The sequence below is a fragment of the Coturnix japonica genome, chromosome 1, assembly GCF_001577835.2.
Source record: "Coturnix japonica isolate 7356 chromosome 1, Coturnix japonica 2.1, whole genome shotgun sequence".
NCBI classification, from domain to species: Eukaryota; Metazoa; Chordata; class Aves; order Galliformes; family Phasianidae; genus Coturnix; species Coturnix japonica.
In genome coordinates, this window is record NC_029516.1 from 107,816,208 (window position 1) to 107,840,456 (window position 24,249).

General features: G+C 39.4%; 1 protein-coding gene and 1 long non-coding RNA gene across 2 annotated transcripts in view; one reads left to right on the forward strand and one right to left on the reverse strand.

The window, feature by feature from the left end:
• The window catches only part of POLA1 (DNA polymerase alpha 1, catalytic subunit), a 183,025-nt gene that overhangs the window by 150,710 nt on the left and 8,066 nt on the right, over positions 1–24,249 (forward strand).
• The window catches only part of LOC107325225, a 7,257-nt gene continuing 23 nt past the window's right edge, over positions 17,016–24,249 (reverse strand). The window contains exons 1-3 of the long non-coding RNA XR_001559643.2: positions 22,927–24,249; positions 22,005–22,058; positions 17,016–21,768 (exon numbers count right to left, since the gene is read on the reverse strand). The exon at positions 22,927–24,249 is cut by the window's right edge and continues 23 nt beyond it. This is a non-coding gene — a long non-coding RNA (uncharacterized LOC107325225). The remainder of the gene's footprint in view (positions 21,769–22,004; positions 22,059–22,926) is intronic.

Consider the following 24,249-nt stretch of genomic DNA (forward strand, 5'->3'; position numbering starts at 1 on the left):
TAGTTCACTGCATGCAAAGATAAAAAATAGTAATATTTAGGACACTATGCTTGTTTTGTCCTAGTCTTTTATTATACTGGGAAGATGGAAACTATTTCATACAAAACTTTCCCATACGTTTCTCATGATAGAAAATGTTCATTTATTATGTTGCAGTATTAAAATACAGAGAAATACTTTGAATAACAGGAAACAATGCATGTGAGAGAGGTGATACAAAACATAAGTGATCGAAATTTGTGATACTGATAAAAAGGGAGACAGATGTAACCTACGTGTCAGCAGGGAAGTGGTCACTTGGAAACATGATGAAAATAAGTCATTGGAATTGCAGACTCATTTCTGTGAAGCTTATGACGTGATACCCAAGTATACATTTCTATCTTTGCATAATTTTTCTCTGCTTTCTAAGGCAACTGTTTTACTTAAAAGAAGCTATTGTAAACCCCTGAGTTTGCGTCCGGAAGTGATGTGAATCTGCCATTATCTTGCTGAGTTCAGGATTTTCGGCTTGTATCTACTGAGCACACAAGGAGGGTCTGCCTCCAAACCAGTTTGAATTGCATAGGCCTTTAGAAGAACACAGATGCATTAGATTTGAACACAGTAAAAATGGGATCCTTATTTGATCTCCAAGATTTAAATTAATACCACAAATAAAATTATTTTAATTATTGTACTTACTGAAGCATAATAACTGCATAGGAGACGTTTCTTTTGAAATATCTTTCTGTATCCTTAAAAACAAAAACATTTATGTCAAAGACATCATGAAAATGTAGTTATGCTCTTTTCTCTAAGAAATGGGCGTGGATGAAGTCCTTAATAAGAACTACGAGGCTACACAGAGAACAATGGCATGGAAAATACTAGTTTTATTTTGTAGGACACACAAAGATGGTACATGATGTATAATACAAAAATGGAGCTTTACACAGTAGTGTATCTCAATGCAGATTCAATTTGTTTTATTAAACAAAGAAGTCCGTCGGTTCATTTTTGTCATCTCTCCATCAGAATTATGTGATGGTGTCAGCCAATACCAAATGATGTTTCTGGGGGAGTAAAAAGGCATATTTGAAGCCCTGAGTATTACCACCATGAAAACAGAGTGCACAAGAACCTATTTGGAGTGTGTTCTTCACAAAAGCATCTGAGACCTCAGCTGTTACCCCTTTGTCTCACAAGCAGTGCCTCCGCTTCCACAGTTTTCAAGTCCCCTCTTTTAACAAAGAAACAATCATTCCATGATAGTGAGTGGTTCAATGAGATGGAAAGAGAGAGTACTACTCCCCACCCACCCCCCCTTTTTTTCCTTTTTTCTTTCTTTTTATTTTTCTTCCCCGCCCCCCCCTTTTTTGTTTATTTCCAGGACCATCTCATAGATTAGCATGTCTTATTTCAGGCTAATATAATTTCACTACCTTTTGAGAGACAATTAGTTGTCACAAAATTTTGTGACAAGTCAGAATTTGGCTCAGCCTTGGAGAACAAATACAGCAAGATTTCGTACCGTCATATCCCACTTCTGTGAGAGGACTTGGATGGAGAAGGCCCGTTTGGGCTTGGAAGCTCTTTGTTTTTATCTGGTATAAATTAGTTTGGAAGAAGTTGATTTGTTTCTTCCAGGATTACAACTGTCAAAGGCATATCAAAATGTTTTCCTATGTTATATTATTTAACTCAGAATATAATAATGTAATTATTTTGACATGAAAATGCTGCGTGCTGTAGTATTTCCACTTATCTTTAAATAGACATTTTTCACTTTGTGAGCGATGCATACAATAAGACAAAACAAAAAAAAATGAATAAAAAGGAGTGAGTGACAGTCTAAGCTAGTTTATTTAGATGATAAAAACAAATAATATTTGATGTAAATAGTATTCTGTGGAGTTGGAATTACAACATTTATGTTAGGTATGGTATTGTCTCATGTTTCTGGTGAAACATTCTATGTTGCATAAACAGCATGAGAGCAGCAGCATTCTAATCAGATGAACATTTTGCAATTGGGTTACATACTTCTTCTGGGGAGTGCAAAAGAACACTTAAGAGGAGCTTAGAATTGTGTTGTTTTTCCACTCTTCATAAATAGAATACATGTGTATTCATCTGCAGTTCAATCCTATTTACTTATTTGTTTGTTTTGTGCTAGAACTGATTCTGTAGTTTTAAACATCCTCGATAAAAAAATAGCCAGTGGTGTGTGACCAAAAAAGAAAAAAAGATAATATACTTAGAAAAAGCATGGAGCTACTGTGGTTTTGATCAATAATGCTTAACTATCATCATCAGGGCCTTGATGTGGAAAAGATTTATTTCATACTTTAGATTCCATATTTTAGAGGCATTGGTGGATTTGGAATTGTTTGTTGTGCACACAGTTTCATGATAACCTGACGTATAGTACAACTATTTGAAATACTATTTAGTTTAAGAAGTCGAAAGCGTAATGTCTTGGTTGGAAAAAAAGGAAAAAAGATATGCCCGTAACTTGGAAAAGCGCCAGATGTGGGAACATAAGATACATGCATTTGATGAAGCTGCAGCTCTTCTTGTAGGTGCATTAAGGGATAAAGGAAAAAATAGGTTGTTATGTGAAAGTTTAGCTTCTGAAAATCTGGATGTAAGTTTAAAAAGCGTCTCTGTTTTTTGTGCTTCTGTACTCTGAAATGTATTTGCTATTTCCCAGTTTAAGCCAAACCTCAAATATTGCAAAAGAAGGAAACTCTGCAGTAAAGCGCCTGTGCCTTTTTCAGCTTTTCTCTAAGATCTGAAGCCTCGAGTTCTTTTTTGTTGTATTGAATTGCTGTAACAAATCTTAAACATCAAAGGAAGTACTCAGTCAGAAGTACCTATTTAGACAAAACATGAATTTTATTTCAGTATTTAGTCTTTCAACATGTGATTGTGCTTGTGTTTTCCAGTCAGTACCAAAAAAGGATCCTTCTTGCTTTATTACAGCATTTGACAGGATTTACAGGCTTTTTATATTCACAGGTGTCCTCTGCCCTACTAGTGACCACAGCTGCTGCACTGACCCATAGAGCATAAATAACTAGATATCCTTTGGTTTAAGCTTTTCCTCTAACACCCACTTTTGCCCGTGTTTCAGGCACCAGTATAACATGGCAGACTGCTCTGCTCACCACTTCTCAGCTTTCAGGTATATCTGCTTTCATGGCAAAAAGCTGTCCACCTCACTCATGCTGGTCCAGGATTTACTTACCTCTTCCAAAACTGAGTTACATTTCAGAAAGCATTGATCTGCCCAAGTGAAAAGGAGGAAGCAGTTCAAGTTCTGGCAGTCACTGTAAGATCTCATTTAAACCCTAGTGGAGTACCTCACAGGGTAGTGTAGGACAGCAGTATTGGTGACCTTGTTTTACCTCTTGCAGTACCAGTGCATCCTTTTCCTCCTTCTTTCAGTTCTAATAACTGCTGTTTTTTTGAGGGGAGAGGGAGGGAACATGATAATCAGGACTTGTGTTCTTTTTTAGTGATAGCAGTGTTGGGAGCCCTTGTCTTCACTTTTTCTTCATTTTTTTAACTGTTTAAGATGGGCAAGGTAATGTCAACAGACCATTTGCATGGTAATGCCTTACATTGGATTTTCACACCTCAGGATGTCTTCCAGTTATTTGTTAGTGTGCCTCTGCCCTAACTGAGGAAACAGTAGTTCAGTGATTAAGCATCACACTTCAAAAATCATGCTGGATTTCAAAAATCCTACAGGATTTGAGGTACTGAGATTTTTCACATAATGTAGCAGTTCTAGAATAAGCATTTATCTTTTAAGGGAGGAGGATTGTGAGCTTTATTTGTTTGATCTTTGCTTTGATGAAAAACTTCCACTTGTCACATTGCAGACCATGGCAGTACTATATATATATATTTGTACTATAATTAAGGGCCCAGCAAAATAGTAGTATTAGAGTAACTTTTCAGTAGGCTTAGAGATTCTGGTTTGTTTCTTTGTACTGGGTTTTGTGTGCGTATGTTTTTAACAGGTTTGGTTTTATATGGGAAGGAAGAAATGCCTGTACTGACTTGCACATGAGGAAATAGCATTAGTGCAAAAGGAGAATGAAGACATATAAAAAGAAAAACAGATTTATCAAGTGATCTCTTACCAAGCAAATTTGACAAAAAGCAATCTTAAAATTCACAATACAGAAAATGTGGGAAAGAGTCCTGGGAAGCTGCGAAGTTGAAAGATTTGGAGGGGCAACAATAAAAGAAGGTAATTTACATTACAGCTTGAAAGTAAAATAATCCATTGCAAAGTGTAGCCTTCAATTACTTGAACCTAGTGAGGGTAAATTCAGGATTTGCATTTCCAGTAGAAACTCCCCATATTTTAGACTTTATTGCTGTTGCCCTTGTTATCCAGTAAGAAGTTTTTCTTAATTAGGGAAATTTTAAATAAGGCCTGTATCTATACATTACTAAAAACCATTGCATGATCATAAGCAGAAGGCTTATGTGGGCATTGGTCATCTTCCAAAGAATTCCAGACTTAGAGTAGCTTGAGAACAGGTCATTTTTTATCTCATTCTGGATGTGAAAAGGGGAGAAGGGAAAAAAAATCTCTGGAAAAGTTTGTGGTACGAAAGATTTTATCATCTTCTAAACATAAAATATGATTTGGGAGGAAATCTTTCTTCTCTGCAGATATCAGCAGTTTTACAGATGGACTACATCCTTGGAAAGATTCTTGAGCAATTGCAAGCTGATGTTTTTACAGTGTCTCGAGCAGGCCAATATTTCTGTTGAGTAGTACATTTTGAAGGCCATTATGATGATAAACCATGTTCTTAGCATAATTCAGATTGGTGCATATGCTTTGGTTTTAAGAAGAGAATTCTGCAGCAGAGTGCAAACTACAGGCAACACTTTGCTGTTGAACATATACAGAAATCTTTAAATTCAAGACTTTCCAACAATGTGGGTGCTTTGTATCACACATTTGGGCTAACTAGGAGAGACCTCAGGAGTGCCTAAAGGTCAAACAAACTTAATTATAAAGCAAGACTGTGTAGTGCAATATATCCCAATTACAAAGATAAAATGAATCACCACAGTGGCAGGACTTCTATATAGTAAGAAGCCATCCTTATCTTTTCAGCTGATATACATTGCCTTTAAAGAAACATGAGTGATGAGTTAGGAAATGGGCCGTTGTAGACAACAGCAGTAAGCTCAGGAATTTGTGGGAGTATATATGAGGGTTTTACTCTCTTTAGAGGAAATCCATCTAATGATTTGCTTTATATTTAAATGCTAAGTGAAAATTCTTCATCTTTCTACCAGTAGGATTTTCTGCACAGAAATGCAGAAGTGGTCCACCATGGGATATGCCTCACAAAGTGGTTTTTATATGGTGGTATTCCAGCTAAAATTTGTCTCTCGTACTACATGTGCAACAACAAGGTCCTACTAGAGTTGAGATCTGAATATTTGTAAAATATGAACCACTCAGAAAGTTGAAGAGTCGCAGTCAGGGGAGTGACCAAGAATTTCCTTTCTGTACAGGCAGTGATCATAGGCTTCACTAAGATTTGTCTGAATGCAAGAGAGGTGCACAGAAAGACAACAGTAGTAGTCCAACACTCCACTTGAGTATATAGGCACTGCATGAGTGAGGGCTTTGCTGTACTCTTTAAGTGAAGCTAAGCAGTCATTCCTTCCATACCAATTGTTACTAGTGGAGAAACCCCCCTGCAAAGATATTCTCTTCATCTTCACTGACTGAGATCTGCTGTTTAAGTGTATGAATTTATCAGCCTATGCACCCATGGGTAGTGGAGTAGGCAGGTCCAGGGCATGGCTTATCTAATCTCATTTATGCTTGGCTGGCATGGGTCACATATAAGAAGTGCTTCTTTCCTGTATTGGTTATAAAGGAGACCCACAGTGACTGATTCTAGACATCTAGAAAACAGATTTACTCAGAAGATTTTACTAGGGACATAATTCATGAGTTCACCATGTTAGATGCCGGATGTGGGAAACTGTTACATACAGCGTTCCAGTTGGCTCAAAGAGTAAAAAATAACATCAAAATAGTTTCCATTATCCTACAGTTACAACCTTCATTGTCTACAGCAAGGTGAGAAGAATGTGTTATTCTGAAATAAACCATTTCTGCATCCCAGAATAATCTATTTTTAAATGATACGTAGTTAATAGTAAAGGCTCGAGGGAAGGCGTCCAGTCATAACTGTTAACCGGGAGGAGACAGAATACCTTAACTCCTACCACTCCTTTGGAAAAAGTCTGTCACAAGGTCTGCAACCAGCCTTTAAAAAATCAGTCTCAGAATAGAGTTCTGGCTTCTGTCACAGAAGAAAACTGTTGTTTTGTGGTTATTTGGATGGAAGCATAGGGTATAGTTCTTCTAAGCCCATCATATTTTTCAAGGGGACAAGCCTTGAGAATAAATTTCATGTATGGGGTCGTCTGGAAATTAATTTAAAATCGTCAAGGTGAAAAGCCATTATATATTAATAGCTGTTCTTTACCCGCAAAAGATTTTAGCAGTTAAAAGCCAAATCCATCAACCTCTGCTTTTTCATATTCAGTAAATACAGGGATTTTGATAACTAGACAAACTTGTCCCAAGGAGGAGTTTAATATTCTACAGATCATAGCACATAATCTTTTTTCTTTCTGCTTGAATGTCAAGCATGAAAAGGGGAAAAAATACATTTACAAAGTTGATTTAAGAAAGTAATCTAAAATGTGTTTCTTTATAACAGAGCAGCTTCAGATAATCCATTATTTTATTTGTAGACTGTCTTTGAGATGTGGAAGACAAAAGGCAGGCATGGATTTGTGAGTGTATCAAGTTAGTACACAAGGATCAAAGGCTATCTCTGCATGAGGGACTTTGCACATTCTCTTCCAGATCAGCTGCAACATCAAGGACAGGAAAAATCTGTAAAGCATTTTGTTTGCTATGTGTTCAATCTCCTGTCATCTGCTAATGCAGTCTTTGTCAGAAAGTGCTTAATGTTGTGGTACCCAAGTAACCTGTTTCCCTGCTTCACCTGCATTGTTCTGCTGAATACGTATCTCCTATATTCCCTGCTCAAAATTGCTGACTTTTCACAAATTAGAGATTATCAGTAGATGTGCTTCCCTAGGGAAGAAAGAAAAAAATATATTGACGTCCTAGTAGTGGGGACGGTTGCATCAGTGGGACAGAGTGTATTGTTGTGTCCTTGATGTATTATGGGCAGCTGAGCATGTGCTCTCACTATTTCAGAACTGTGGGTCTTATAAAGAAATTGAAGGGCAGGATAGAAGGTACAAATTGTATGGGTGGGTGGGGCTCTTCAAAGAGTAGGACTGTGCTGACCAGAACAGCTGCAGGTGTGTGTTTTGTGGAGTTCTGTAACATCTCGTGGACAAATTGGGAGGATTTAGGGTAAGTGTACAGGGAGAAATGGGAAAAGATAAAGTACTTTAAAAGAAATGAAAAGACTTTACTGTTTATTTCCTCTGGCAGCGCCCAGTGTAGTAGAATAATGAATTTGTTGATGTCACTGTGTGCTGTTAGGACAGGAACGATGTTCCACAGCACCGAGCCTTGGTGATTCATTTTCTTCCCGACTGCTTTTGCCCACTGTTTCAAGTTAAAGTTAGCAGGGAGTAGCTGGTTACCTTTCCTATGTGAAATGCTGGCTTTTTTGGGATGTTTGCTCAAGGTGCTTTCCCAAAGAAGTCATTAGCTTCCACCAGGAGTGGAGAGTTGTTACCTGTTGACTTTACATGCACATTTTGTGAAGAATGACTAGTTTCTTCTTGGCTTCCTTGATCTTTGTTGTAACAAAGTCTGATTACAGTAGAAGCAACAGCTCCTTTTGTTCCTTCAGCTGATTTCATTCCTGTGCTGATGATGTAGTCAGGGCATTACTGAAAGAACTCCCATACAGTTAGGATGGAGGACCAGGACTGGGGAGAGGAACTACTGAGTATTTCAAATCCTGTCATTCTCTTTCTTATGATGTGGGAACAGATGCTCTTCCACTGTTTGATGGGATGGTTTTTACATGTTGTTTATGCTGTAACATATGGAGTTTGCAAACCAACATCTGTAAACCTGTTGGTAGGGAGGAAGTGGGTATTCCTCATGCTGGATACTCATGGCAATACTCATCATGTTGCACCAGCAGCTTTTGAAGGCCCTGTCCAACCTCGCCTTGAGCACATCCAGGTATGGGGCACCTACAGCTTCTCTCAGCAGCTGTGCCAGCACCTCACTGCCCTCCAATAAATAATTTCCTCCTAACGTGTAATCTGACTCTACTCTCTTTCAGTTTAAAACCATTCCCCTTTGTTCTATCACTATGTGCCTATAGCTGTGGATCGAGAACAAGCAGGTAGTGGAATATTTTGATCTTGTTCTTGAAGATGATGTAACTCACCTTTGTGCATAGTCTGAAATAACCCTGTGTTAGGCAGCCATTCCAGACATTGATCTAAGAGGCTACATTATTGTTTTGTTTTGTTTTCAATTATCTGTATCACTAAGAATCATACATCTGTCTTGCCCCTCACTGTCAAGTAAGCATTTAATTTAAGGTGGGCAGAAGCTTAAATATTTGGAGTCATGAGCTCATTTTGATGGGTCTCTTCTGACTCAGTATATTCTGTGTTTTTAATTTTGGAGTATAGTATGCTACACTTCTGGATATACATGCTACCTTTCTGGAGATACACTGCTTTTTCATCTTGCCTCTTTTTTTGGTGCTTTGGGGATCTGTGTTGCTTCTAAATCTATAAAATAGTGTGTGGGAAGTAGGTGAAGGTGAGTGAGATTGAAATGACTGTTAGATCTCAAGCGTTTGAAATTGTCACAAAAGCTCAAATTTAAAACATATTGTTATAATGTTGGTATATAGCTAACAATCTGCAGCTTAACTTGGGATATATCTAGCTTCTTTCAAATACTTGATCAAAAAGTCATAAATAAGTTGTGCCGCATGATGATTAAGTACAGATTTACCTGTTAGTGTTTCAAGCTTTTTTTGGATGAAATGCCTCATGTGGTGGTTGTTCACTGACCAAAGGTGTGGGCTTTGTGGTTTTGTCATAAGCAAAATAAAGCAACAGTATTTAATTCTAACCTCATGCTTCATCCAAAATTAGCATTTTTATTGTGTTTGTTGTTGATCTTCTGTGCAGCAGCGGATGCTTTAGTCTGATGTCATCTTCCCTGTTTTAGTGACTATTTTTGACGGAGCAGTTTGCTTTCAGGTGTCTTGTTTTACTTGTGTGTGTGCTGTCCTTATGCCTGACGTTGTGGGAAAGTAATTTCCTCAAATCGGCTATGGTAAAGACTTGAATTCCAGTTCTTCCAACAGTACAGTACTGATGCACCAGATCATCATTCATCTAGAAAAGGCTCGTCTACCAGTCATCTCCTGTTACAACCTCAGATATATTTTGGGTAATTCTGCTTGATTTGCAATGCTTTCAGAATTTTCCTCTCATGCAGATACTAATTAGTGACTGACTGAATGAATGCTGTCTGGTAAGGTGCTGTTCCATTTGTAAGTTACTTTCAGTCTTGTTAATCAGAATTGGTTTCAGTAGCTTTTAGAAGAAAATTTCTCTGCCAGAGAAGAGAGTGCTGCACTCAAGGCTAAAATCCACAAAAACTTGGTATGGCAAATGTGACAGTTGTGAGAGATTAGACAACATTTCTCTTAGTGTTTTTCGGGGTGGGGAGTAATGAGATCTGCGTGTTTTTAATTCTGAGAATAACATGGGAGCATGTTCAGCTTTTGAAAGCATATATTCTTTGCATAAGGCAGGCGTTTATAGCAACTTATTAGTAATCTGGAATTATTTGACTGCGGTTAAATATGCATATTCAACATGTGCAAGAGCCTCATGAAAATCCATTTAAATCAGAAATACAATTTAAACACCTCATAAAGAGCAGTCAAGCCTACAAAGTTGAGTTACAATGGGTTATTATATTAAGGCTAGCGCACTACCCAATTGCACCTTTTTATTGGAGATCAGACCTTTCTGTTTGAATTTTCTGGCTTTTGTGCCTTTAAGCAATGACTTAGACATTTAAATTGTTTTTACTAGGGAAACTCCTTTCCACTATCCCCCCCTTTTCTAAAATACTGCAGGGCTTTAAACTGTTCTTGAATATTTTAAGAGTTTTGTGTAAAAAAGGATCAATTGTTTTGGTAAGCAGGCCATGTTCCAGCTGTTGATAGGTTTGCTTACATCCCTTTCCAGTGATTTTGTGAACAACTGATCAAATTAGATTTGTCATTCTTGGACTGTGGTGGTTTTAAATTGAAATGGAATGTATTAATGCAGCCAACCACGCTGATTATATTGCAAGCCTCATTTAATTTCATACATTCACACATTATAGTGAAAAGCAAGATTTTTTTTTGAAGGCATGATTGTGACTGTACCTTTGGCGATTCCAAAGGTCATCCATAATCGGTGCATAATTGATTAGTGTTAGATATCTGATTTCTGAAAGTGTGTTCCACAGCGCTCCATATACATTAAGAGTAGAGAGCGAGACAGTTCAATTGCTTGTAATTCTTTTGACATGCTGTTCTTCATACTATCCAAGTCCTATCTGGTCAGCGAGCCACTGCTTTGAAAACTTGGCACAGAACTGGGCAGTTGTTATACGCAGATCCCATGGCTGTCTGTTCTGGAGCACTGGGGGATAAATTAGGCATTGCAGAGGTGGCAGTATGTTCTTAGGAAGGTGCTGACACAGCGTGCTGCGGTTCCTTCTTCAGGGTGATCAGATGACTACATTCTCCTGACACGTTTATAACAATAAAATACATTTCTGAAGGCTTTTCCTCGTGATTTATTAGCTGACACCTCTTTACAACCCATGGGTATCTTGAGTAAATCTTGGAGGTGACAGTCAACAGAACTGCAGGCTAAATCTTTAAACAGACTCTCCATATCCCTCTCCTTTGCATTATCTTGCAAAATGAATGTGTTACTCCGCTGCACTCCCAGAAGTGAATGTCCTAAAAGCATTTTGAATATTTGTTGTTGGCGAAGTGGTATCAGTCTTCCTTAACCTTTCAAAGCAGACTTTTCAAATTTGCATCTTGCTCATTGCAGAAGAGTAGGAATTATACAGTAGCTTTCAAGAGTAATTATTGTATTATTTTAGAAAAATGCTGCATTGGTTTTTAGTGTAATTTATGCTCAGCTAAATGTCTACTTATTCAGGCATACGGAAGATATTTTAAAGTGCTGTATAGTTCTGTTCTGTGCTGGACTATTTCCTTCTTATGGAAGTCCGTTGGGAATGGGAGAAGTACAACATACTATCCAAATACTGATTGCTAATACAGGGCAGAGACAAGGCACCTGTCACCAAGCACTTAATGGCACCGCTGCAGGATTGGGCCAATGGCTTCATTCCTTGATGTACCATGGTCTTTTTGTTACCAATACATCAGTAGTTCTGACAAGTTTCTCAGGCATGTCCAGTGTTCTGAATAACGTCAGTATCTCCAGTAGGTTTAGTAGTTGATTTATCAGTTGTTTCCATGCATCTGATGGCTTAGACTTTTATTTTTGCCACTTAGACTTCAGTTCTGGTTGCACTCAAAATTCTTGCTTGGCTATTTCTTGTAAACCCAGAGTAAGTTCCATCAATGACTGCAGATGCTGTCTGCCAGATGGCTTCTTCAGAACCTCTTTTCTAGTTGTTGTTCTTTTAAAGACTGATTTGTTAAGAACTGTTGTGGTCAGGAAAAAAGTAAAGCTGACAGATGAGTTATGATGTTCCTGCTCAAAAAGTACTTATTCATTTAAAAATATATACAAAATTTACTGATTCTTCTAATCATTAATCACCTATAGAAGGAGAAACTCATGAGTAATGCTTGCAGTAGGTTAAGAACTTGTGCTCTAGCTTGTGTTCCCCAGATGAGCTAATATACTCTTCAGGAGCACAATGAATAGTCCAGAGGGCACTAGCCAATGTAGGAATGCAAGCTAATTCTTGGAAGAAAATTTTCTTAACTCACTTCTCTTTCAAATAGGTGCAAAACACAACGAGGGAGATGTTCTCAGGAGAAAAGAGTTCTGTCCATTTTTAAGAGGTTTACTGAATACCTCGAACACAACTGCTTGGCCAAAAAATCTACCACACTGTCATGTTTCTTCTTGAGACACATATGTCTGCCCAGCTCCTTTCTGGCCAGCTTAGCTGCACAGTTGTGATTTGGCTATTTGAACATAATTTTGAATTTAGGAATTTTACTGGTGTGATGACTGAAATGTAGCTTAAGTACAGCATCTGAGAATCTCTGTGCAGGATACTTAAAATTACTAGAGGCTTAACATACAGATTAGGAAACAACTGTCAGTATCAATTCAGTGCTGTAATATTTACTACAGTGTAATCGACTGTATTAGTTATGGTTCCAGCACCAATTCAGAAGCTTTTTGCCTGGGCTCAAAACATTCGTGGTTTTTGCTTGGATTTGGTAGATCTGTAGTTTTCTTTTGTCACTTCAATATTCCTTCTGTTCAGATGAAATTCAGCAACAGTAGTTTTTTGCTAGGATGAAGTTCTAATTGTTACCTTCACATAAAGTTTGTAATTAGACATAAACCCTTTATTTTCTTCAGTGTCAGAAGCCAGAGCATTTACAAGAAAACATTTTGGTCTGTTGTCTACAGAGCGATAGATTTGTCTGATGTATGAGGCTACTAAGTTCATTTTCCTGTTTGGTTCCTCCCATCTAAATTGTGGAGTGCACCGTCACCTGAACCTGTGATTGTGCAGTGGATTATGTGTTCTAAAAACCATTACAGCTGTGAATAGTACTTGGTGTCATCAAAAGACCTTCACAGTTTCTGTTCCTTACAAAGAAAAAAAAAAAAAAAAAGGCTTATTTTTGTTGGTGTAGACAATTTCAGTGGACTCAACATGCTTATATCTTAGAAGCCTCAGAACAAAACTGAGCTGAAAGCGTTACTTTCCATTATCTCTAGCAAATTATGTGAATAAACCCTTACGTCCATCTTTCTTAACCCTGACGTTTTACCTTCCTCCTCTTATGCCACTGTTCACAATATGTGCCTAATGCATCTTGCCCATTTCATTGTCTATGAAATACTTTCTTACTGAAGATGTACATACAGTGTTGTTCTCCCCCCTGCACCCCCCTTGTTTTCCTACCATTGCTATTCAGTGTGTAAGTTTAGGCAGCTGTGGTGTGACCGCATCCTCTTAAATGCTGCCTATATAGCGGATAGTAAAGAAGTCTACAACAACGGGCAGGGAAGCAGCATGGCTGAATGCCCCAGGCCTACAGCTGGAGGCATTCAGCTCCTGGCTGTGCTGAGCTTTGGAACACTTCAGCTTCCGGAGGTAGGCAGCCACTCATATGTTGCTCACTACTTTAAAGAGTGCTAAATGCTCAAAGATCTTTTTAAGTTGCTACATATTCTGAAAGCCATGGATTCAAAGCCTTGTTGGAAGCACTAGTAGAAGCAAAAATCCATCCAGAGTCATTCTGCACAGAGAAAAAACTGTCTTTGTTTCTGGAAGCTGCAGAACTTCCTCAGTTGTTTGAAGCTGGATTTGGAAGTCAGGGCTGTGTTGCCGTATGACAGCTTGTTTGTCCAAGGTATCTGAATTAGAGGCTAGATGAACATTTAGTCAGCCCATATGGGAGGATTTTTATTTGGCTAGTATTTGTGTGCTCTGTCATGAAATGTTCCCGTGCTACAAAGAATGAAACATTTGATAAAAGAAAGAAGGAAGCTGAAGTACCTCACTAGAAGCTTTAGACCATTTTCACAACTACATTTGTATTGATGTCCTTATTTTCTGGGGGATTGACATACAGATTGTCACCCAGAGTGCCTTAGCTGTTTGAAGCCGTGGGATTCCTGTCTCTTAGGGGCAGGAGATGTGGCTTTCCTGGCAGTGTTGTGTAATCAGCAGGACGACACGCAGTGTGTTCTTCCATTTCCAAAAGCCAAGTTGTGGCAGTGCTGCAGCTCCATATTAAGCTCTTGCTTCAAGGAAGCGACAGCTGAGAGTGGCCTTGCCAGCCCCACGCTCCTGATGAAAGCAATAGCTCGCAGGGCATTTCAAACCCGCTTCTTAATTCCTGTGGAGCATGTGGTTGCCTGATTCATTAATACATGGTGGGCAGTTACTTCGCTTTCTAATCTTAATTTTTATTTAATCAGCGGCACTAGGAATTTGACTAGGTTAGTGCCTGAAGGTAGTTTGTCTCTTGTGGAGAGTCGAGCCAGGTAGTTGGAGTAGGAAGGGTCAGTAAAGATGATGTGCATTTCTCCCTCACTCTCTTCCTTCTTCCCTCCAGGAGTGTCAGTCTTTGCACCTTACCATCATGGTGCACTTTGAATGGCCGACATCCTGGCTGCAGGGAATCTTCATTGTTCTGTCTAGAGTTTTTAATGGTTTTCTTTTTAATGAATGTTGAAGCAACAATTTGTCCTCCAGTTTCTAGTCTGTGTAGATGCTGTGCAGTGTGAAGGCAGGATGGAACAGCAGGCTCTTACACCTTTATTTTAAGCTTTCTAGTTCAGCTTTTAAGGAAATTAGAGAATTCTGTTGGTCTTTGTCTTGGTTCTGCACATCGCATTTGAAATGTGTATGTAGATCTTTATCACATGCAACACGTCTGACTTCACTGTTACAAATAAAATTGAATTTAGCAATTTCAGCAAAATTAGGGAGAGGAATAGCTGATGTAACTACAGAAATAGGTTCTCGGTTTAAAGATCCGAGTCCTTTGTTGCAGTCTTTCCTCCTCTGAGAGAAAAGAAGTAGGAATTGCAGCTTACCCTCAAAGACCTCTGAGCTTTTGATGAGACTGAACACTGCCCAAATGTAAATTGTTTTCAAACTGTTAAGAGTGCCTTGCTGAGAATGGCTTATAGTAAACTCTGACTTGAGCACCTTCAGCAATTACTGTGGTAGCGGTGCTTTATGCCATAGAAAATGCAGTTACCAGCAGAGGCATCTCTGAAACAAAAATTGGAAGTGTAGTGTACTGGTTTACCTCTTCTTTCAGAAGGCTGGGTTCACATCATTAGTTATTATTTGTATTATGCTGCTATCTAGAGGTCTGGTGCTCCATAAAAAAAGGCAATTTTGAAGACCACTTCTGCCTATTGAATTTACAGTGCAAGACAAGCAATAGGTCAGAAAAGGAGATGTCATCAAACCTGTTCCACAGACAAAAACTGAAGTGTGAATGAATTCAGCAGCTGGTCCAGTATAATGTTAGAAAGCGATGGCAGAGCTGGACATAGCACCTAGACCTTTTGAATTAAAGTTCACTGCTTTTACAACATTAGTTGTAAAAAGAGCCCGGATACTCTGTCCTTTTTATTTTATGCTGCTCTAAGGATGCAGATAAAGTAGCAAACTGGTAACGTATTTCAGATAAAGATATCTCCATTTCATGAGAACTTGCAGTGTAGAAATTCATACTAAGCTTTAATAAGGTCCAAAAAACTGTGAATACTCGTAGTCAAGTCTTGCAAGCAGATAACTTCATTGCTTTATTCTAATTCATTCTGTGGGCTTTGTCCACTCTTCAATTTGACTTCCATTGCTTTGGGTTTTTGATATTGTGGGGGTATTCTATTTCTTTGCTTTTCTGGTTTTAGACATTCTCCCTCTAGAAGCTGATTTTCAACCAGTGTGTCTCTGAACCGCTTTTTAACGGGAAAATGCTTCCCAGTATTTTCATCTTTGTGAATATTTGCACGGTCAGAAATTGTACAAAGTTTTGTCTCATTTTGAACAGATGTGTATAATGCCAGACAGTGCATTTTGTTCCTTCACTGTACAAAGAACAGTTCCTGTTCCATGTAATCTGGCTTTGCTGCTGGTTAAGAAAGAATAGTTTCAGGCTTACTAGGTAGTTCATCTCTTTTTGCCATCTCATCTTTAAAGCATGATTAGCAATTGGCCAAAATGAAACATAGGCTGATGATTGTAAAACAGTCACTGAGATGCTGAAAAAGCCAGTAAATACATTCTACTTTTATAAAATAATTCAGTGAAAAGTAGGAAAAAGAGGATGCGAGGCCAGTTACATATCATGGGAAAATGAATGTCTTCTGCCTCTGCTATAATAATCGTTTCCTCCTTCCCCATTTCTCCTAAGCAAATATACTCGGGGTACTCTTCAGTGATAGTATATATATAAGGATATCCTCCAAAAAGAGATTGGCAGGTTTAATTTGTTTGATGTGTGCAATCACAGTCCATGTTAAATTCAAAATGCTTGTCCAATCAAGGATTCAATATAGAAAAGAGGCAGTAACAAGCATGCAGTACGCTGTAATAAAGAAATCTGTTGATTGAAAACAGTTTGTATATTTTGGAAATGATAGGGAATGTAATTGGTAAGAAAGAAAAGGATAGAGCTTCATAAATAATAGGAAATAGAGCGTATTTTTTCCCCTGATAATGCTAACTCAATTTAACAGTATCCTGGTGCTGAATTTTCCTGTTCAGTAAAATAGGTCTGGTAGATCTTCCAGTACTCTAAATTTCATGATTAATGGAAGGAGCTCTTTATTTTGACGGCACTGAATTCAATGTGTTGAATTTCAGCTGTAATGACCGCCCCCCTCTCTCATCTGTTTTTTCCTCTGTGTTATAACCCTCGAAAGTATATGAAGAAGAGGAGGATTTGACAGGTGAGCTTCTCAGTCAGGTATGACCTTAAAGAGTTACCCAAGTGCTTGTATGAACTTTGAAGAGCCGTTTTGTTGGCAAGAGCAGAAGAAAAGAGCTTGTTGCATCAAGCTAACTTCAGTATATCTTATAAACTTTAACAGTTCTCAGCCTAATTGTAATTGAAGCCCAGGACAAGCTCAGCAACTCTCTTGTTCTGCACCACACTTTCCATAGGCTTTCTTTCTTCCTTTCTTTTTTTTCCCTTTTTTTTTTTTTTTTTTTTTTTTTTTGCTACAGATCACTCAGAAGAACTCTTCCATTTATGGAGCAGTAAGTACGTGAATAGACTTCTAGCACACGGTTCATATCTATGCAGTGTTTGATACCTTTTGTGTACTTAAATTTCTGAAAATCGGGTTGGTGGTTTTTGCGTAGCTTTTGTGTGAGCATACAAGTATTTGTGAGCTTATATTAAAGTATTAGTAAAATAAACCAAGTCTTAAATGGACACGGAGCTGCAGCTGCTTATGCAGTAATTGTTATGATACTTTAAAACTCTTATAATCTAGGAGGAGGAAGTACTTGAAAGTCAAAAGCTAGGAAATAATACTGCTAACAATCCAGTTTGATATGGAAAAGATTCATTTATTGTTTTCTCGGTGATTTTATTTCATGTTTTGTATTGAATTAATACACTCCTTACTGTGTTAGATGAGGTTATCCAGTACTTGGAGATAAAAGTATCTCTGAGCGGTCATGGTAGCTGTGTGAAATGCAGTATGTCAGACTGAATTTTTGTTCAAGCATTCTCATCTGATGATCATAAATATTATGACATTTTGAAGAAGACCTCTTAAGACTTAAAGAAAATACATATCTTTATATGCAAAATGTGAAGGTCTCCCTGTTAGTTGGAACTGTTGGGCTTTGTTAAACTGGGAGCCCAGGGCTGAGGAACTGCACACCTGCAGGCAGCACTGGCCAAGAGATGCTGGGGCAGCTCCAGCAGGGTCTGGTGCTGACTGCTAGAAAGTAAACTTGCAGAAATCTATTCCATGTCGAAGATCTACATGGGTTCTGTGATGTCCATAACAAATCTAGAATGATATCATGTCAGCTTTGAGGCCTTGAAGCTTACTGTGCATGCTGTGGTTGCATTGACTTTACAGCAGCTGCTGTTCATTTGCTCTTGTGCAATAAATAATGTTTGAGGCTTCTTTGAGCTTCTTTCACTGAGCTTTTAGGTTTGATGCTCCCTAGAACTGAACCGTGTAAGTGTGCAGTCGCACACACTCTAGGTTTTATACTTTCTCAAGAACTTCAAGGTCAATCTCAGCTCTTCTTCTAGTGTTTGTTCTGAAAAGAAAAACTAAATTCGGAATAAAGATGGTCTTTGCATAAACCTAAAGTTTAGAAGTGATAGTGAATGTGATTTGCAGTGAGTGATGAACATAATACAAGGTTGTTTTTTTGCTCGCAACTTTGATCAGTCATCAGTAAAGCTGTAATGTTGCTGCTGGTTTTGAAAGGGCTGCAAAGACTTTGGCTAAAGAAGCTGCTTTGAGGGTTCAACTGAAACCCCATAGAGGGTGGGAATTTCTGTCTGAGGCATAGTTGTTCTCTTACAATCAGGAAGCATGATTTAAAATCTACATGGAAACAGTGAAGCTGAACCTTTCATACCATAGCCTGCTGCCAGCTATGGCATAAGTCTTATTTCTAGACAGTATGTTAAATTACTTGAAAAAGAATCGGTAGTATGCCCAGTAAAACAGCTGTTTCCATTGCCCTCACTCTTTCTTCATACCTCTTTTAAGAGACAAATTCTTCCTTTGTGTGTTTCGGTGTTAAGAGTTTCCACTCTCAGATGATGGACGACAAGTTAACAACATAAAAAATGGTGTTGACAGTTCTTGAAAATGAAATACTGCTCACTATAACCTCAAGTTTCTCTCTAAACTTTGACTCAACAACAGAAAACTTTAAAAAGGAGGGGCTCTGTGCTGTCAAGTACAGAATTACACAGGGAAAAAAAAATTAATCTAAGTAGTGAGGTAGAAGTCTGGGTTCTCTCACATGATATTTAGCAGCAGTGGTAAGAAGAGGGATGTTTCTCTCTTTGTGTAATGTGCAGTAGTTACAATAAACACAAGATTTCCAAATCTCAGAGGACTCTCTTGACAGTTGCTTGATAACAGCTTTTTTTCACTCCATAGTTTTGACAGTTTGTATGTGTTGCCATATCTAGTGTAAACTAAAACATCACTGTCATTCTGTTTTTCTTTCTTGTGTGGCTTCCTTTTCTTTATTTTTTTTTCCCCTGTCTTCAGGATAATGAAAAACATGGGCTTTTAATTTGTAGCCTTGTGTAAAGCAAGTTGTGTGCGGAGAGTGGCATGTGTTTGAGTTCTGAAATGCTCAAATTGAATAGCTTTCATATTTTTTTCAATACTGTTTCTTGAAAAGTGACTGTGCTGTGTCCTAGATCAGACCTGGTCTGTCAGTCAGCAGATGTGCTGTGCCTGGCCGGGCCACAGGAAAGCACTGCTGTGCTCAGAGCACTGCTTTCCTTCTTCAATCATGCAGAGGTCTAGAGAACCACAGCACGTGCAGCGTGACCACCTCTGGCTGCCCTGATGCGCCCTCACTGTCCTTCCCTTCTGCTCCTGGACTGTGGGTACCACTGCATCATCTGGGAACGCATCTGGGAGGGGAATATTGGAGGTGGAGGGTGCCTGCAGTGGCTGGCCCCAGTTCAGCCAGATGGATGGGATGTCCTTGGGTAGAGGAGGACCGACATGAACCTTTGGGTTGGCTTTTTTTAAAGATCTTGGTAAGGTTATTTTGTCATCAAACCAAATTTGCTTTTGCACGGCGAAGTGCCCGGTGTCGTCATCTGGCATGTTACAGACAAATTCCAATTACTTTTCTGCTTCAAGCTATTGTTAAACACTACGAGCTAGCTGACAGTAAAATTATAAATACAGGTGTTGTCACACTACACTATAATCAGAATTTTAATTTGAATTTTCATTTGTAAAGCCTTTTTTTAACATGAAAATAGGAATAGAATTAGTTTTATTGACAGTAAAAAGACATTTTGAAAGCCTCCTAAATCATTACCTGTATTTAGTAGTGGGAAAAAATTGTATATGTCCGTATAAAAAGAAGAGTTTTATTATCACATATTTACTCATTATATTTGGTGGTAAATAAAACTAGGAAGATGTGTTTGACAAATGATTGACGTAACTCAGTACGTTTTCACTTCATCAGAACAATGGGCAGACATAAATATATATTTGCTTTTGTTTTGTTCTGCTATTACTAATGCAGGCCTGCGATGAAATCTCCAAGCAAATTAAGTAGAGCCTGTTGAGTCTACATGCAGCGCCAAACTTTTTATTTTGCAATTTTCTCTTCTTACAGGGGCTTATCATCCTTCGCTTTCTCCCTTCTTCCCCCTCCTCTCTCTGCTCGCTGGTTGGAGTGGTTCCCCCTTCTCGAGACCCTGTTTTTTTTTTTTTTTCCTCGAGGCATTTAGTGTCGTGTCTGCCAGATTTCAGTGATGAGCAGCGAATTGCTTTTAAAGTGGGCATTATGCCAGTTCAGCAGCACAATGGAAAACCAATCTTCCACCATTCTACTTTTGATGCTGTTATTGTAGCATTTTAGATAACTGCTGCCACAAAAAAAAAGATGTGCTCAATTGCTACCAGTTAGTCAAGTTAAATCCAGAGTAGCATTAAAATTACTCTGAAAACTGTTTGTCAGAGGTCATGTGCTGTCTGTGGCTACAGCGCATAGGATAGATGTTCTCTTCTGTGTGAGGTTTTTTCTTTTGGCGTTGTTATTACCGTGACTGACCAGCTCTCTAAATAGCCCTTCACTACCTGTTTACTTATTGTCTTCACCTCACTGCTGAAAATACGTGTCAAACAGAAATGTTGAAAAGTTTCTGTAAAGTGCTGGAAATAGCAGGGGAGTGAGTTGTTCAGGGTGCTACAGTTTGTACAGCGTGAAAGCAAGAAAAAAAAAGAGGAGAAAAAAAAGGGGGGGGGGAGAGAGCAAGAACATAATTCTCTGGTTTCTGTAGCAAGATTACTGTTTTCATCTTTTTATCTTCACTTTTCAACTGCCGAGTTCACTTTTCTATTTTTTTTTTTAATAGCACAAATGGAATTTATCCGCTTTCTCGCTCTCTTCCCCTTCAACTCCTCCTCTTCCTCCTCTCTGTGCCGCAGGCTCCACTTGTGAATGGAAGGGTCTGCTGGCTGCTTGTGAATGGCGAGGTCTGGCACTGCGGCCATGGGGCTGGTGGGGGCAGCTGGGGAGGGGGCAACAGCACCAGGTGGCTTCTGAATCCGTTGTTTTCTGACAGAACACAAACGTGCAGAGTATTTATGGGCGGCGGGAATTAATAAAGCGAGGATGTTTTCCTTGCCTTATTCATGAATCACGTAATAGCCGTGCCGCCCGAGGACTTGTTTCACTTGCTTGCATCATGGTACAGATGCATGCAATGTCACGTTGCGTTCTGATTGTGCTGAACAGGGAATCAGCTTTCGGGTTGCAGTCATGAGCAGCTCCTGCGGGACACTGAGCGTTGGTTTGGCTGTGAATTTCAGCCTTACGCTCAGGCTCCTAAATAACCCAATTTTCAGAGGGGTTGCTGTTGGTAGGCTTTTCAGTCAGTCGGCGCTGTGCTGGCCGATGGCGAAGGTAAGAAAATAGGGTGAGACATTTAGGGAGGCAATGCTGAGAAAGTGTTCCCCACCCTGCCGGGCAGGAGGGGGCACCTGTATGGAGAGCACCTGGAGAGAGCTTGCTGCTGCCATAGGGTGCTTTGATGTCATCCGATAGATGGCACTGTGGAAGTGCGCAGTCGTGGCCGTGAGGATTTGGTAGCCTTCTCCCCAAGGATGAGCGCTTTGGTTCTGGTTTGGTTACCATCCAGCCGCTGGTGTTCTGCTGCCTTCACTGTAGGGATGTTGTGGACCTTCCCTTTTTTTTCCCATTTAGAGCAGAGCTGTTACAGGATGAGTCTCATTTTGCACAACCTAAATAGCAGCAAGAAATAAAAGATGAGTGCTAGAAGAGCTCTCAAAACAAAATGGGAATATAACTGTATGCAAAACTCTCTGTACATAAGGTAATTGGATCTGAATTTCAGTGATTGCCTTTTTACTTTTGGTTTACATTTTTTCCCTTTTAAAACTAGAATTCCATGATTGTGAGCATTATTGCACAAGATGCCTTGTTCCTTGATGACATGCCAACAGATCAGTCTGCTTACCTTGCAGAGCGCTGCTGTGTGCCAGTCCATTGATGTCTGGTACCGAGAGGCCTGCTGAAAGGGTGCCCATTAAAGTCAGTCTTAGGCAGAACAGGCAGAAAACCCATCATAATTAAGATAAATAGAAACATGGAGTTCAGATACAGCAATTGTAATGTATCAGCATTTCAGGAGATAATTTATTATAACTATTCCGGCATTCGAGACTTTTGCTGATGAGAAAGGGACATGAATCTGCTGGGGTTTTTGTTATTGATACATGTGGTACATCCTTTTTGTCTCCTCTTATTTTGGGAGTGTGATGTGGGAAATCATCACATGTACCTGGTTAGATGTCACAGAATTCCTCAGTAAAGAGCCACCTACAGGAGACAGTATGGGAAGCATAACCAGAGCGGCAGGAGCAGAGCTGATTACCTGTACAGCCAGGGAGGGAGGGAACTGAGTCTAATGGAACAAGATCCAGGTTTTACAGTTCTTAATCTTATTAGTCAGTTTCTCAGGAAACACTTAATAAAAGGCAAGATTTCTGGGTAGAAAATGTGAAAGTAATGATATAGATGCCTATGTTTAGGAATTAAAAACAAAATGGCTTTTTAGGAGGGAAGACAACTTGAACTGCAGTAGAGATGAAATGAGGGCTGGTTGAGCTGCAACTTGATGCTCATCCAGTTCTTTTTCTTTGTTTTGAGTGATGCACCAAAGTATAGCTAATAACAAGATAAGTGGCTCCAGCCTGACAACAACAATTTATAAGTATATAATGTGTATACAAATGTCACTGCGTTTGAATTTTCAGTCTTATGAATTAAGACTCTTAGTAGAGCAATTTAAAACTTTGAAAGCTTGTGCTTTTGTAAATGGATAGAAGCAAGAAGAGCATATGTGGTCCGTGTAGCTTGACTTGCAAGATCCAGATTACCTTTGCTCTGACAAGTTATTTGTTGGGTCAGTCATCTGTGTGTCCTGGTGCTGGAGATGGAGCCCTTTGGAACAGGCAGCAAGCCATCCATGCATCCTCGTGTAAGCTCTTCTATTTGCAAGTTGAAAACCTATTAAAACAAGCGGAATTCAACTCAGCTGTGAATCTGAAAGGCAACTTAGGAGAGTTAAGGCTGGAGTTATGGTTGTGTTTCATGATACAGCTGTGTTAAGTTCAGACAGGGCAGCTATCCGGCTGAGTGGTGCCTCTTGCTCAGCTGCTGGTGGCAGATCACTGCTACTGCTGGCTGCCTGCGGAGGGCTGCTGGGTGCCTGGGATCCTTCCTTACTTCCAGCTGCTGGAACACACTAGAAAAAACAAACAAACCCTGAAAGTATATGTATATACGGGCAGATATATATATATATATCTATGATAGAATATGCATAAGATCAAGACCTGTACATTTTGCTGGAGGGTTACTTTCCACAGAAGATGTAAGAGAGATTTGGTATTTGCAGCTCTGATTGGGAAGTTTCCTGAGGCTGTCCCTATTAAAGCACCCTATATATGTCAACATTTAAAAACCTTGTTTTAGTGCCTGTAGTGTTGCATTAAGAATCGGATTTAACTACGTGAAAAAACTAAACAGATTGCTTAGCAGCGCTGTTGGTTAAGCTGAGGCTGTGGCTGACTGAACTCAGAATGTGACCCTGTAGGCAGCTCTCAGATGCCCTGTCTAGCAAAAATATTAACTTGCGTGATTCAGCTGTGATTTATGCTGTTGCTGAAGATAGACACGATTCCTATCGCTAGTCTGGCTGTGTCAGAATGCATTATACATACATACATACACGGTTTAAAGCCCTTTAGATTGCCAGAGTACATGATGCACAGGAGAATTAGTCTCACTTGGTGCTATAGTATTTATGCAGAGGCTTTGCTGTGACATAGCTCTCTTGCGTGTGACACAGTTTTAAGACCACTATTCCTGTAAAAGAAGGGGGGGGGAGGGAAAGTATAAAAAAGTGCCAATTAAAACAAATGATAAATCCCAGAAGGGTGCGGGTTCATCTTTTCCCCTTGTAAACGGAGATGGCACTGATCTCTCCAGGCGCGTGGGCACTTCCTGATGGAGGAAACGCTGCGGCTCGTGTTCTGCCAAGCTTCGTTCATTTGCAAGCAGCGGCCGAGATAACGTTTTCTCAATGACCGGTTGCCTCCGCCCGGCTCTCCGTGCTTCGGACGGCTCGTGGCCGGCTCCGAGGGCAGGAACGGAGCGCCCCGCGGGCTGGGGAGCGAACGGGGAGGGGGCTCGCAACG